This window comes from Staurois parvus, unplaced genomic scaffold (assembly GCF_062004578.1).
Source record: "Staurois parvus isolate SC_StPar_1 unplaced genomic scaffold, SC_StPar_1.0 ptg000327l, whole genome shotgun sequence".
NCBI lineage: Eukaryota > Metazoa > Chordata > Amphibia > Anura > Ranidae > Staurois > Staurois parvus.
This window is the reverse complement of record NW_028318123.1, coordinates 5,427,310-5,441,558: the sequence shown is the minus strand read 5'-3', so window position 1 is coordinate 5,441,558 and position 14,249 is coordinate 5,427,310. Positions and strand designations below refer to the sequence as shown.

At 44.4% G+C, this 14,249-nt stretch overlaps 1 protein-coding gene across 1 annotated transcript in view; it reads left to right on the top strand.

The window, feature by feature from the left end:
* Nucleotides 1-14,249, top strand: part of MAP3K15 (mitogen-activated protein kinase kinase kinase 15) — a 367,125-nt gene that overhangs the window by 65,212 nt on the left and 287,664 nt on the right. The window lies entirely within an intron of this gene.

Sequence of the window (14,249 nt, the reverse complement as noted above, 5' to 3'; positions counted from 1 at the left end):
AAACACAGTACACATCTGCATGTACAATAAACTGGTATTCATTATTTGCAACAGATAATCAAATGCCTAATGCAAAATATTCACACGTTTTTTCTGTTCCCCCTTTCCCAATCACCCACCCCCAGATTTGCCTGGTGGCTGGATGGCTGGAGATGTGAACTTACATTGCTGCGGTTGCAATGCTTTACTTTTGTGTTGTGGAGATTTTAAACTGGAAATATATGGATCGAAAATTCAGCTGGTTCAGAATTTCATTCCATCTATGGCCATTCTCATTCAATCGTTACTGTAGATCGACTCCTCTCGAATTGGACTGTATATTTTAATTCGCTCAGCACTTGCACCCAATCAGCTGCAGCGCTGATCAGTGTATTCTGACAGCAGTGAAGTCCCGCTGTCAAAATACAGTGGCATAGCAGAGAGGATTCCTTCATTCACCTAAAATGTTCGGTTAGGAGAATCCTTTCAGTTTTTTTCTGATCAGCCAGCTGGCTGACCAAAAAAAAAATCCACCTATGGCCAGCTTAAATAGGTTGTAAAGTCTTATGGTTTTTTAACTTAATGCATTCTGTGCATTAAGGTGAAAAACATTCTGTGCCTGAGATCCCTCCCCAGACCCCTCCCCCTTACACTTACCTGAGCCCCATCGCGGTCCAGTGTTGCGCATGAGAGCAGTGGCTCTCCCGGTTGTGTCCCTACTCATAGGGCAGATATATAGCAGATCATTGGGAGCTGTTGTCAATCAAACTCTGTGACAAGTGAGTACAGACAGCGGGGCTTGGGAACAAGTCTGCACAAGTGCCCCCATAGGAAGCCACTGGGGGACCCGAGAAGAAGAGAATTGGGCTGCTCTGTTGAAAATAGTTGCACAGAGCAGGTAAGTATGACATGTTTATGATTTTAATGAAAAAAAAAAAACTTTAGTATCACTTTAATTTGGCATGTCAAGTTGACAGGCAGCACCACCCACTCGCCCATTAACCGCCTACCGCCCGCCATATAAGGTAATGACGGTCGCAAGGCGGTTCTCTTGTTCTGGGAGGACGTCATATGAGCGATCGATCGGTGGTGCACTGTGTCCCTCGGACACAGCGGATCACCGATCAACGGAAAGAGCCGAAGATGTTGGCTCGGTCATGTGATCAGCTGTGTCCGATCACAGCTGATCGCATATAAATAGGGAAATGCCAGTTATCAACATTTCTCTCCTCACGAGCTGTCACGCTGACAGCTCCTGAGGAGAGGAGAGCAGGTAATCGGCATTCCTCAGAGGGGACATGTACACTGATCATCAGGGCACTGATGATCAGTGTGCCCTGATGATCAGTGTAGCCCCAGCACTGCCACCTGTCAGTGTCCATCAATGCTAGCTGTCAGTGCTCATCAATGCCACCTGCCAGTGCCCATCAGTGCCACATCAATGCCATATATCAGTGCCTATCAGTGCACATCAATGCCACATATCAGTGCCCATCTGAGCTGCCTTTCAGTGTCACCTATCAGTGCTAGTCTGTGCCACCTATCAATGCCAGTCACTGCCACCTATCAGTGCCACCTATCAGTGCCAGTCAGTGCCACCTATCTGGGCGCATCAGTGCTGCCTATCAGTGCCCGTCAGTGCTGCCTATCAGTGCCGCCTAACAGTGCCAGTCAGTGCCACCTATCAGTGCCATATTAGAGTGCTGCCTTTCAGTGCCCATCAGTGATGCCTGTCAATGCCCATCAGTGCCACCTACTAGTGCCTCCTCATCAGTGCCACCTATCAGTGCAGCCTATCAGTGCCCATCACTGCAGCCTCATTAGTGCACATCAGTGAAGGAGAAAATCACTTATTTACTAAATTTTTAAAACTTTTGTTTTCTAAATTTTCTGTTGTTTTTGGTTTGTTTAGTGAAAAATAAAAAATCCAGAGGTGATTAAATACCACCAAAAGAAAACTCTGTCACAAAAAAATGATAAAAATTTCATATGGGTACAGTGTTGCATGATCGCGCAATTGTCATTCAATGTGTGACAGCGCTGAAAGCTGAAAATTAGCTTAGACAGAAAGAGGGTATAAGTGCCTGGTAGGCAAGTGTTTAAAGCCAATGGGATCCATCATAACAGAAGAACTAACTATAGCCCTAATAATACATTTATAAATGTAGCGCTCCCTAAAAAATAAATTAATATATGCTTGTAATTTGTGATAAACACATACCATAATCAAACAATTTTTTTATATATAAAACAATTATAGTGACATAATCTGAAAATATAAAAAATATTTCAAAAAATTTGGTTATTATTTTGCTCTAAAAAAATTATATAGTCCCATCAATCAATAAGTGATCCAATAATCGTGACGCGGTGACTTATAAATCATCAAATAGTGACTTTCCGTGATCCTCCAACCAGTAAAATTGTGCGCTCACCTCCTTCTATGCCTAAAAAGTAGGCTACACATGCTTGTGGTTCACACAACCTGGAACCTGCCAGAATAGTTGTAGTATAACATGGATTTGTGGTCTTTCCTGCTTTTCTCCTCCTGCTTTTCTCCTCCTTATTCGTTCCTCAAAGTTTCCAGCCCAGATGAACTCACGATTGCTTACCATGAGATTTACCAGTCCCAACTCTCTTCTTATTTCACAGAAGCCTTTAATACTATTACAGAAGGTCATACTCTTCCACTATGTCTTTTTATGACATGTCGATGTCATTATGCCAATATTTCATTTATCCCTAAACCAGGAAAGGATCCTCACTACCAGCAACAGGCCTCTCCCTCTTAAATTGTTGTTTGCTAAAATCTTTGTGCATACAGTAAGTTTTACTAGTTGAACATATCATCTCTCCAGATAAAGCAGGATGTATGCAATCCAGTCAAGCTAGAGATAATACTATAAGAACTTTAATTGTTATTGCAAACATGAAAAAAATCCAACACACCTTTGCTACTCCTATCCACTGACACCAAAAAGGCATTTGACAGGGTGGACTGGGACTTTGTTAGAGAAGCCCTCAAGTGTGTAGGGATGCCCACACCTATTTTATTTTGGATCAGTGCCCTTTATTCAACCTTGTCAACCACTGTTAGAATTAATGATTTTGACTCCAACCCACTAACCATTCTCAATGGCACCAATGCCCTCTTTGCCCTCTGATTTTCGTGCCCATGCTGGAGCCATTTCTGCAACTCATTAGGCACAACCCGACCATTAGCGGACTGCAAACTAGTGGCTACCATCACAAGATTGCAGCCTCTGTTTACATCACTGACCCACTCGCTTGCCTTCAAACTCTTTTTTTTAAAATATATATATTAAATACAAAACCAATATAATCATAAATACATTAATACACAGTATTCAGACATTTATTACAATTTTCCCAATAGCCCCCCCCCCACCCTTACTTCCCACCCTATTTCACTGTCTTTTTCCTTCTAGTAATTTTCGCTTACCTCTACTATCTTCCTCTAAATCAGATGTATCTTCTTATCATTATATCAACTTTTTACTCCTTACTTCTCATTCCTGTATTTCCCTTTTCCCTTCTACTCCATCGGTTCTACAGTTCTGTGTAGTTTTAAATTCTCCCCACTTTCCCCATATTTTCCTGAATTTATGCATTTTATCTTCTCCACTAAAATAAAGTTCTTCATTCTTGTATATAAATTCTACTCTTTATATCCAGTCTTTTATTCTTGGGATTTCTTGGGCCTTCCAAAATTTATTGATCAGCCCTTTTGCTGCATACCCTCCATTCCACATCTCTTCCAACAATGCATATAATTCTCCGGATATTGTTTATGGGCTCTTCTAGGTGTAATATACCATCTTGCCAGCAAATTATAGTTCATCTCTACAGTATTCATGTCCACTGTTCTGTGTGCAATTCTAAATATTTTCCTTCTCTGATGTTCACTCAACTGCATTCCCAACTCCTTTTCCCATATTCCCATAAATGCTGTTATAACTGGTTCAGATGATATAGTCAGTATCCTATAAATACGTGAAGTACCATGTTTTTGTATGCCATCTGAGTTTAACAATTGCTTGTATGGATACATATTTTAACCCGGTGTGAGCCACTGCCACCTCACACCGGGTTTCGCCTCCTCTTCGTTCCACTTAGCAGTTTCTGCTCTCAAGCCAAGCTGCAGGGGTCCCAGCAGACACAGGCTCCTCCAGCACAGCTCCCCAATTCAGAAGGAGCTAGACAAAAGGAGCTAGATGAAGGTATCTCAATATTTCTTTCTCTCCAGTATCTTCCGGCGGTTGCTGGAACTCCTAACACACACCGGCCGGCGCCATTTTCAGGCCCCTCCCCCTTCCCCTTTTGACTCTTTTGAAAGAGCTCCGTACATATGGATCCCAGTCCAATTTTAAAGTGAACTTGCAAAAGTCGGAAGCCCATAATGAATCCCTCTCTGCCTCTGTCCTTGCTTCCCTATGCCCAATTTCAAATTTTGTTGGGCCACACAGGTCATTCAGTATCTATGAACCAATTTTTTTTTAATCTCAGCCTTCTCTCAATCTGAACTTTCTGCCATTACTAGGCTCTCTGAATGCTGACTTGGAGAAGTGGAAAACACTGGGTCTCTCTTGGATCAGCAGGTGTAATGTTCTCAAAATTACCAAAATGCCTTAACTCTTATACTTGTTGCAAACATTACCTATCAGACCTCCTCAAGCCTTCTTCAGATCTGTACGAGCGGCATGTCAAGTTTATATGGCAGGGTAAAGCATTCTGTATTAACAAAGATAGCTTACTAAAATCCAAACTCTAGGGAGGGATAGGATTCCCATATCCTGCCATGTACTATACAGCAGTGCAAATGACAAGAGTAGTGGACGGGTGCAGACATGGGTCTCAAAAGTTATGGGTGTCTGTCCTCGTCAAACATTTTCCACAAAAAAATTATCTGTGCTTGAGATGTAGGTCCCACAAAGGCACAATCCTACACATATTCTGCCATACAATCTTTTTTGGCAGCAGGTCCTTTACTTAAATTGACACTAAAGTCTTGTTTTTTTTTCTTAAAAATAACAAACATGTCATACTTACCTGCTCTGTGCAGTGGTTTTGCACAGAGCAGCCTGGATCCTCCTCTTCTCGGGTCCCCCGCTGGCCCCTCCCTCCTCCATCATTAGCAAAGAGCTTGCCTGCCCATTCACACACAGAGCCACAGCTCGGCCCTGCCCTGTCCCTCTCCTGATTGGCTCGCTGGCTGTGATTTACAGTAGTGGGAGCCAAAGGCTCCTGCTGCTGCTTCAGCCAAACAGGAGTGAGAGCCCCCAGAGATCCGAGGTTCTCATGGATATCGCTGGATCAAGAGGGGGCTCAGGTAAGTGTTAGGGGGGGCTGCTACAGACAGAAGTTTTTTTTACCTTCATGCATATAATGCATGAAGGTAAAAAACCTTGAAACTTTAGAACCACTTTAACCCAAAAAACTCAAAGACTTCTCTCTCTTTGACAATCTGCCAGCTGTCCTACTTAATCTAACCCATCTGTCCAGGAAATGCTACCATAAATCTCTCCTTAAACATCTCCTCCCCTCTCCCCGATTGAGATCTTGCTTGATGTAGAGGCCATTGACACCTCTGCGTTGATGTCCCACGAGTATTTGACCGTATTCCTATGGACCCACAAGTATTTCTTAACTCTGATTAGTTTTTGTTATTTATATTTAAGTGTTGTTTTATTGGAATATGTCTGCTGCAACTGTACATTGACCATTATCAACGTATTCCTCATGCACAATTGTATCTCCTTTTTACTTGCTATACTGTTGTGGCATCAAAACCGTATATTGTGCCTTTTTTGGATATCCCAATTAAAAAGTTAATTGATTTAAGAGAAAAAAAAATCTACACACTGCTAGAGTCTGTGTCCCTGGCATGTGGAAACAACAGTCCCAACCTACTGTGGCACAATGGTTTGCCAGGGTGAACGACATACAATGCATAAAACAACTTACCTTTACCATGGGATAAGTCTAGGAACATAGGGCTAGGTGGCCCTTTTGGGGTCCGTTCCAATTCTCTTATGAATATCTACTTCTCCTTTTCATATTACTATCCTCTGTTCTCAAAATCTCATTTCTTTATCCCTCTGCTCCACCCCAAAGCTTTTACATATCACCCTCACTTCTACCATCTCCCTACTACTGCTTTCATCACCTTCTGCTAATACTTAACTCACGTGCTGACCCAAACACCAGAACAGAAAGGCATGTGCACTCGTATACATCCTGCTCCCATCTTACTTTCCTCACCCTCCTTCTTCTCCTAACCTCTTGGGATATCTCCTTGAACTCTGGTCCTTCAGTATCTCACCCCCACACCAAGCACCCTTCTTCATCGAGGAATATCTGCAATCCGCTCAATTAAATCTTAATCCCCATGCTCCTAAAAAAACACCTTTTTTCATGTGCACTCTGGAACACCTGCTCTGTCTGTAATAAGCTCACCTCTGCCCATGACCTTTTTTCTCCCACTCCCTTAACCTACTAGCAATTACAGAAATCTGGCTTCAATCATCAGATTCTGCTTCTCCTGCAGCACTTTCCAATGGAGGCCTCCACTGGACTCACTCACCCAGACCCTGTGGTCGGAAAGGAGGTGGAGTTGGTTAGCTTCTATCTCCACTGAGCACCTTTCAAGTCGTCCCTACCTCTCCCTCTCTATCCTCTTCTTTTGAGACTCTCTGCATTAGGATGTTTTCTCCCATTTCTCTGAGGATTGCAGTGATCTATCAGCCTCCTGGACTGGTGTTGCACTTTCTTGATGACTTCTCTGCTTGGCTACCCCACTTTCTCTCCTTTGAAATACCCACTATCATTCTTGGAGATTTTAACATCCCCATTAATGCGAACAATCCAGCTACATCCTAACTCTTCAACCTAACCTCATCTTTTGCCTTAACACAATGGACACAGTCCTCCACTCACACTGATGGGACTACATTAGACCTTGTTTTCTCCCATCTTTGCACTCTCTCCAACCTCACAAACACACCCTTTCTTCTCTATAATCACAATCTCATCACCTCCACAATGTCCTCATCTTCAAATGCCTCTCCCACCAAGCAGCAAACAATTACCCGCAGTAACCTTCAGAGCTTTTACCCTTCTCTTTTCCACTCTGCAGCTGACTGTCTCTAAGAAAAAATCTCTCCCCTGTCCTGCCCTGACCTAGCCACTTCTGTCTACAACAGTTTGCTTTCATCCACACTAGACTCACTTGCTCCTCTAACTACACGAACAACAGTTCGCTTTCATCCACACTAGACTCACTTGCTCCTCTAACTACCCGACTATTACAATCGTGGCAGACTGACGACACCAGAAATCTTAAGAGACATTTTCGTGCACTGGAGCGACTCTGGCGGAAAACCAGATCCCAGCAAGCATTCACTGTATATAAATCTGCTTTCTTAAAATACAATTCCTCCCTCCATGCTGCCAAACAAGCCTACTTTGTCACTCTTATTAATACCTTGTCATCCAGTCCTCATTGTCTCTTTTCTACTTTTAACTCTACTTTCTCCATCTCCACCCAGTGACTCACTCACTGCTCATCAGATTGCCAATCATTTCAAAAACAAGATTGATGCAACTCGTAGGGGCATCTCTACTACACCGATATCTATCCCACTTAGCATACCTTATACTAAACCTCCCTCAACACTTTCCTATTTTGACCTTGCTACTACTGAAGAGGTTACTAAAGTTTTCTCAGAAGCCTGTCTCACCACCTGCCCCCTGGATCCTGTCCCCTCACAACTACTACGGTCACCCTCTTCTTCTATCCTATGCTCACTCACATCTTCAATCTCTCCCTCGCTACTGGCTCCTTCCCCTCCCCTCTAAAGCATGCACACATCACTCCCATACTTAAAAAGCTCTCACTGGACCCCACCAATCTGAACAACTTAAGACCCATCTCCCTGCTCCCATTTACCTCTAAACTCATAGAACACTTAGTCTACAATCGCCTGAGCACCTACCTCACTGACAACAACCTTCTTGGCCCTGGCTTTCGCTTACTACACTCCACTGAAACTGCCCTACTAAAACTCACTAATGATTTACTAACTGCTAAAACCAATGGCCACTACTTCATACTCTTACTACTTGACCTCTCTGTGGCTTTTGATACTGTTGACCATCCCCTCCTCCTCAAAAAACTCCACTCTCTTGGCCTCCGAGATTCAGCTCTCTCCTGGTTCTCCTCCTACCTATTGCAGCGCTCCTTCACCGTTACCTATAACTCTGTCTCCTCCTCTCCACTTTCTCTTTCTGAAGGGGTCCCTCAAGGTTCTGTCCTTGGACCCCTTCTCTTCTCCATCTACACCTCATCCCTTGGTCACTTGATAAACTCCCATGGCTTTAAGTACCATCTATATGCTGATGTCACACAAATATTTCACCTCACCCCTTCAGTCTCCTCTCGCATTACTAACCTACCAAGTGACATATCAGCATGCATGTCACTCCACTTCCTCAAACTAAATCTTTCTAAAACGGATCTCATATTTTTCCCTCCAGCCCCTGCTCCCTCCCCTGACTTCTCCATCAAGATCAATAATACAACCATCAGTCCCTCCCCTCATGCCTGGGTACTAGGTGTAATCCTGGACTCCCATCTGTCCTTTCACCCCCAAACCCAATCATTGTCCAAATCTAGAGACTTCACCTGCGAAACATCTCCAAGATACGCCCGTGTTTAAACACTGTAACAACTAAGCAACTTATTCACTCCCTTTTATCTCTCGCCTTGACTATTGTAACTCCCTCCTCATTGGCCTACCTAATCGCAGGCTATCCTCTTTTCAGTTTATCATGAATGCTGCTGCCAGACTCATCCACCTTGCCAACCGTTCCATATACTCCCCCATCCTCTTGAACTCTCTACACCAATCTATCCGTCTATTGCCTACTCTGCCTACTTTTAGGTGATCTCTGAAAACCTGTCTCTTCAGGGAAGCCTATCCTGCCTTCAACTAATAACCAAATCTGTTTCTCCTATCAGTTCATCCCCCTCAGTTATTACCTTTTGTACCACCAGCCCCTCCCTCTTAAATTGTAAGGAGAGGGCCCTCCTAACCCTCTTATTATACAGTATTTATATATTATTATTATACAGTTTTTATATAGTGCCAATAGTTTGCTCAGCGCTGTGTATTACTCTGTGTATACCCTCTTGTATTGAACTGTATCGTTGCTGTATTGTCTTCCTTTATATTGTAAAGCACTGAGAAAACTATTGGTGCTATATAAATCCTGTATAATAATAATAATATCTCCAGTATGCATAGGCTCTCACCTACTCTCCTGCACATTGGGAAGTGCCCCCCTCCCCCCTCAGCTGCCCCCTTAGGCCCTTCATCACCACTCTTGTATCACTTCTCCATCCCCCCCTCCCCCTTTTCCACATATACACCTATTAAAGTATTTAAAACCCGGTGAACACCAAACCGGTATACGTGAATGATGGAATATCCTTTTTGAGAGATGTAGTATTGACCATTTATAGTTCCAGTATTCTAGCGTGACACAGGTCAACTTATGCTTATTTAACTTCACCTATGTGCAATATGTCATTGCTAATCACCAAACATGATGTATTTTGTCAACATGTTCAATTCTGACATAAGCCTTTATATAAAAAAATTATTTAGAAAATTGTCAATGGAACACTGCTGCAACCATGTGATAAACATGACTATGGTATTTGCAGTAGTTCAGTGAAAAGTCTCCACTAGGATTGAAAAAAATAAAGGGGTAGAGCATGTTCAGTATGCAAAGTGAATTTTTAAAGCAGTAGAGCATGTTCAGTATGCAAAGTGAATTTTTACTTAGCTTAATGAATGCGGAGAAGCTAGGTGAAAATTCACTTTCCAAAGAATACCCAATCATATGCAAGGAAAATCAAGAAAATGGGATATCACATCTTACTTGCATCAATGATTGGGGTCAGCACAACATCACTCTGCTGAGTAAATAACCATATCCCCCCCTTATAAAATACCTACTGTGCAGTGAAGGAAATAAGTATTTGATCCCCTGCTGATTTTGTATTTCAATGAATTTATTAACTTATAAACAGTTTAAGAAGAAAGGAACAACAAAATATGCCCATGCAGGGGCTATCAAAAAAACAGTGCTCTAACACCAACAGAGCAAAAGATGTGCCCATGCAGGGGCTATAAATGACAAAAACATTAGTATAACACCTACTGTAACTCAAACTAAAGGCAGCTATCCACTGTTACACCAAAAACAAACAGAAAATGAAAAGGAAAGAGGAGTACAAAAAGAAAAAGATAACAAGACCAAGAGCAGGGGTCCGAAAACGCCAATACCGGGCAACATCACAACCCCAGACTAGCCGGGGGGAGCGTGGGAAAGTCATATTGCAACCACGGCTCCCATATTTTCAAGAATTTCCGTTGGGAGTCATTACAGATACTCAACATGTTCATTGAGCATCATAGTGGTCATGCGGTCATGCACTCCCTGAAGAGGGACAAACGGGCTCTTCCAGGCCTGAGTAATTGTTCTAGTGGCCGGCAAAAACAAATAGGAAGCCAACTTCTGCTGGTGAGCCAAGAGGCCCGGTATGGGACAATGAAGCAAAGCATACCGAGCATCCCGATGTATGGAGAGATGGAACAAGGTGAAAAGGAGGCCAAACACACGAGACCAAAAAGGAAACAGTCTTGAGCATGACCACCAGATATGCAATACATCACCACGATGGTCACAACCCCGAAAGCATCGATCACTGCAGGCAGGGTTCGCCTGGGCCAAACGAGCCGTTACCCAATACCAACGAAACATTACCTTGTATGCCACCTCCAGCCTGGTCGTATTAAATGAACATTGAGCTATAAGTGACAAGGCCCTATTCCAGTCCTCCAGATCCACGACTGCCCCCAAGTCGCGCTCACACTGAGCGACATATGAGAGAGAAGTATACGTCGAGCATCTGGTCAAAGCTGCATAAAAAAGGGAAATAAGGCCCGGGGCGCCCGGGCACTGTTGGTAAAGCAGTTCAAAGGCAGATTTCTGGTATGGGAAAGCGGAAGTGCCCCACAGTGAGGTCAGCCAATGCCACAATTGAAGGTAACGAAAAAATTCCGCGGGACATCCCGTGACTCCCAAAGAGAATTCCAAGTGGGGGAGGACCGAGAAGTCAAAAAGTGTTGCACTTGTGAAAAACCATTGTTCCACACCAAGAAAATGCCCTTGGTTGATCTAAACCCGGTGGGAAGAGAGGGTTGTTAATAATTGGGAGCAAAGGTAGGAAAGGTGACATCAGGCCACTGGAGTATTGTACCGAGTCCCACACTTGTAAGCCATGGAGTAAAATCGGACTCAGTGCCATAGGGCGTAGGGCAGGGGGAAGCAATAGAAGTGTCGATGTCGCAACAGGGGCACAATTAGGTAGTTCCAGCAGGACCCAGAGAGGAACGTCCGAAGAAGCGTGCAACATAGACAGCGGGGCAATCTGGCTTGCCTGATAATACTTAGTTACATTAGCACCCCAAGACCACCCTTCAGTCTATGTACAAAAAGCGTATTTCTGGAGACTCTGCTGCGCTTATCAGTCCAGATAAAACACATAATTTTCGCCTGAATCAACCGAAGGAAATGAGAAGGAACCCGCACCGGGAGGGTGAGAGAATAGTATAACCATTTTGGCAAGATGGTCATTTTCAGTGAATTAACCCGTCCTATCCAAGACAGGTGCGGAAATTGCCAAGAGTGCATAAGAGAGGACACAGAGCAAAGCAATGGATAATAATTTGCAGCAAACATCGAGCCATAGGTAGGATTCAAGCGAATGGCTAGGCATTCAAGAGAAGAGGAATCCCATTTGTAAGGGAAGTGGGACTGTAGGCGCTAAACCAAATCTGAGGCCAAGGTAATATTGAGAGTGACAGTCTTATCCAAATTAATATGGAGAAATCAAGAAGAACCTGTTGCAAATTTGGAAGCGTCATCAGGGGATTTGTGAGAGTCAAGAGGGCATCGTCTGCAAAAAGGTTCAACTTAAACTCCTGTCCCGCGTATGGAACACCCGATACATTACAATCGGTCTGGAGCGCTAAGGCCAGCGGCTCAAGCGCCAGGACAAACAGCGCCAGGGACAGTGGGCAGCCCTGTCTCGTCCCTCGGCAAATAGGAAAGGGATCTGAGAAATACCCAGCGTATTTAACGTAAGCCGAAGAGAAGAATACAAGGCTTGAATCCAAGAAAGAATAGAATCCCCAAAGCCCCAACGAGACAGCACAAACTGCAGATATTCCCAGGATAGAGAATCAAAGGCTTTATATATGTCTAAGGACAGTAAGAATCCTGGGATTTTACGCTGTTGTATAAAATGTATAAGATGGACCACCTTATGAACGTTATCACCCGCCTGCCTCCCAGGGACAAAACCTACTTGGTCCCTGTGGACCAGACTACGCAAATATTTATTGATAGGAAGACTAAGGATCTTGCCCAATATCTTCAGGTCTTCAATAAGAAGAGAAATGGGCCGGAAGGCTTGCGGTTCCTGCACATCATCGGTCGCTTTAGGAACCATGGAGATATGAGCTCTAAGCGCGTGCAGGAGGGCAAAGAGCCCTGTCGTAACTCATTGAAGTAGTCAGACAAGAAGGGCACCAACAGGGTTTAAAATTTTTTATAATAGAGACCGGAAAAGCCGTCGGGACCTGGAGCCGCGGTGGACCGTAGAGATTTGATAGCTTGGAGCACTTCTGATATGGCGACACCGGCGTTGAGGGCCATCTGCGCTGCCTCGGATAATCCAGGAAGTCGGAGGTCTCGGAAGAATGCCTCTGCCTGAGCCACAGGGAAGGGATCAGGTTTAGCGTAAAGGCGCGAAAGGAAGTCTGTGAAACGGGAAACAATCTGCTGGGGATTAGACGTACAGCCACCCGCGGAAAGTCGCTTTCGGATCGATTTGTGGGGTTTCCCCACAGAATTGAGTTTCCTGGCCAGCATCAGACCCGGATTATAAGCACAGGAATAAAATTTGTGTTTGGTCCAACGCAGGGCCGTTCTGCCTCCGAAGAAGCAAGTAGGTCCAACTCTGCAGCCAGAGCATCACGTGCGTGTTTATGGGCCGTGGATGAAAATGACTTCCAAAGAGCATCCACAGAGGCCAGTAGAGAATGAAGCTTCAAAAGTCGGCGCTCCCGCTCCTGCTTCCGAACCACCGCCAGCTGTATAACCCCGCACCGTAGCTTTATGCACCTCTCACAGGGGCATTGCCGAAGAGACAGATCCCGAGTTTTCTGTAAAGTATATGTGTAAGAAAGATTCTATTTGTTGGCAGGTAACCTGAGTGGTGAATAGAGAATCATTAATGTGCCAGTGAAAGGGGCGCCGTACTGACCCAGAGAGGGCAATGAGGAGTACCAGGGGATTATGGTCCGACCAGAGCGAGGAGGTAATTGATATCCACCTGACCAAGGGAAGCTGCTGGACATTCATAAATATATGGTCAATTCTACAAAAACTGTCATGAGGATTGGAATAGAATGTAAAGTCATGCTCAGTTGGGTGAAGTTCCCTCCAGACGTCCGCCAACCCCGCAGAGAGCGCATACATTCCTCTAGCACAAAGTCGTGAGAAGGGGCCGCACCCCGGGCATAGCGCCTATCCAATGTGGAATCCAAGGTATACCATGTTTGACAGTTGGGGTGGAGTTCTTGGGGTCATAGGCAGCATTGCTCCTCCTCCAAACAGTTGAGTTGATGCCAGAGAGCTCAATTTTGGTCTCATCTGACCACAACACTTTCAACCAGTCCTCCTCTGCATCATTCAGATGTGCAGTGGCAAACTTCAGACGGGCCTGGACGTGTGTTTTCTTGAGCGGAGGGCACTGCAGGATTTCAATCCTTGTCAGCGTAGTGTGTTACCAATTGTTTTCTTGGTGACTGTGGTCCCAGCTGCCTGGAGATCATTGACAAGATCCTCACGTGTAGTTCTGGGATGATTCCTCACTGTCCTCATGATCATTGACACTCCATGAGGTGAGATCTTGCATGGTGCACCAGACCTAGGGAGACTGATAGTTGTTTTTTGTTCCATTTGCGAATGATTGCACCAGCTGTTGTCACCTTCTCACCAAGCTGCTTGGCGATAGTTTAGTAGCCCAGTCCAGCCTTGTGTAGGTCTACAATCTTATCCCTGACATCCTTGGACAGCTCTTTGGTCTTTTCCATGGTGGAGAGTTTGGAATA